Source organism: Nomia melanderi, unplaced genomic scaffold (genome assembly GCF_051020985.1).
Source record: "Nomia melanderi isolate GNS246 unplaced genomic scaffold, iyNomMela1 scaffold0066, whole genome shotgun sequence".
Classification (NCBI taxonomy): Eukaryota; Metazoa; Arthropoda; class Insecta; order Hymenoptera; family Halictidae; genus Nomia; species Nomia melanderi.
Genome location: NW_027475181.1, coordinates 145001 through 147500, shown reverse-complemented (window position 1 = coordinate 147500; position 2500 = coordinate 145001).

The following is a 2500-nucleotide window of genomic DNA, read 5'->3' as shown; positions in this document are numbered from 1 at the left end:
GCACGGGCGCTTATGGTGGTAAACTGCCGCGCGTACAGACCAACCGGCCGGGCTGCTGGTACTTAGCCGCTGAAACTATGGTCGATTCGAACATATATTAACATACGATTTTTATTCGATAAATCGTTATTGTACATATTAAACGTTAGTTTCCACCGAAAGAAAAATTTTTTAGAATTTTTTTTTTCCAAAAATTGCAAGAGTAAACTTTTTTAATATTCGATTTAAAAATTTTTAAATGCTTAATCCTTACATTAAACTACTGGGAGAACTCAGAAATCATAATGAAAAAAATTACAAAAATTTATTTTTCTCAGAAACTCCGAAAAACAGAGTGGTCGAATCCGTGCAAGCCGGAATTTTTCTAAGTCCCCACGGTCAAGAGTAAACTTTTTTAATAAGCGTTTTAAAATTATTTCAATGTTTAATCCATGCGTAAACATGATGTTTATTAACGTTTTTAACATTAAAAAAAATTACAAAAATTTATTTTTCAAAAAAAATGGAAAAAACCGATTCGTCGGAGCGAGGTGTCCAGCCCGTGCGGTAATTCCAGCAGGCGAATCGGACTTCCCGAAATTTTTCTAAGTCCCACGGTCGACACCAACTTTTTTAATAAGCGTTTTAAAATTATTTCAATGTTTAATCCATGCGTAAACATGACGTTTATTAACGTTTTTAACGTTAAAAAAAATTACAAAAATTTATTTTTCAAAAAAAATGGAAAAAACCGATTCGTCGGAGCGAGGTGTCCAGCCCGTGCGGTAATTCCAGCAGGCGAATCGGACTTCCCGAAATTTTTCTAAGTCCCACGGTCGACACCAACTTTTTTAATAAGCGTTTTAAAATTATTTCAATGTTTAATCCATGCGTAAACATGACGTTTATTAACGTTTTTAACATTAAAAAAAATTACAAAAATTTATTTTTCGGAAAAAATGGAAAAAACCGATTCGTCGGAGCGAGGTGTCCAGCCCGTGCGGTAATTCCAGCAGGCGAATCGGACTTCCCGAAATTTTTCTAAGTCCCACGGTCGACACCAACTTTTTTAATAAGCGTTTTAAAATTATTTCAATGTTTAATCCATGCGTAAACATGACGTTTATTAACGTTTTTAACATTAAAAAAAATTACAAAAATTTATTTTTCGGAAAAAATGGAAAAAACCGATTCGTCGGAGCGAGGTGTCCAGCCCGTGCGGTAATTCCAGCAGGCGAATCGGACTTCCCGAAATTTTTCTAAGTCCCACGGTCGACACCAACTTTTTTAATAAGCGTTTTAAAATTATTTCAATGTTTAATCCATGCGTAAACATGACGTTTATTAACGTTTTTAACGTTAAAAAAAATTACAAAAATTTATTTTTCGGAAAAAATGGAAAAAACCGATTCGTCGGAGCGAGGTGTCCAGCCCGTGCGGTAATTCCAGCAGGCGATCCGGGGTACTCGAAATTTTTCTAAGTCCCGACGGTCAAGAGTAAACTTTTTCATCACATATTTCAAAATTTTTTTAATGTTTAATCCACGCATAAAAACGCAGTTTATTAACGTTTTTAACGTTGAGAAAATTGACAAAAATTTTTTTTTCACTGAAAATGGAAAAAATGTATCGGTCGATGCGGGCTGTCCAGGCCGTGCGGTAATTCCAGCAGGCGATCCGAGGTACTCGAAATTTTTCTAAGTCCGAACGGTCAAGAGTAAACTTTTTCATCACATATTTCAAAATTTTTTTAATGTTTAATCCACGCATAAAAACGCAGTTTATTAACGTTTTTAACGTTGAGAAAATTGACAAAAATTTTTTTTTCACTGAAAATGGAAAAAATGTATCGGTCGATGCGAGCTGTCCAGGCCGTGCGGTAATTCCAGCCGGCGATCCGAGGTACTCGAAATTTTTCTAAGTCCGAACGGTCAAGAGTAAACTTTTTCATCACATATTTCAAAATTTTTTCAATGTTTAATCCACTCATAAAAACGCAGTTTATTAACGTTTTTAACGTTGAGAAAATTGACAAAAATTTTTTTTTCACTGAAAATGGAAAAAATGTATCGGTCGATGCGGGCTGTCCAGGCCGTGCGGTAATTCCAGCAGGCGATCCGGGGTACTCGAAATTTTTCTAAGTCCGAACGGTCAAGAATAAACTTTTTTATTACATGTTTTAAAAATTTTTCAATGCTTAATCCGTGCATAAGAGTGCAGTTTATTAACGTTTTTAAGGTTGAAAAAATTGACAAAAATTTTTTTTTCTCTGAAAATGAAAAAAATGTATCGGTCGAAGCGGGCTGTCCAGGCCGCGCGGTAATGCCAGCAGGTCGAACGGGGCGACCCGAAATTTTTCTAAGTCCCTGCGGTCAAGAATAAACTTTTTTATTATGCGTTTTAAAATTTTTTCGGCGCTTAATCCATGGATAAAAAGGCAGCCCGAACACGTTTTTAACGTTGAAAAAATTGACCAAAATTTTTTTTTCACAAAAACTGCGAAAAACAGATCGACCGAATC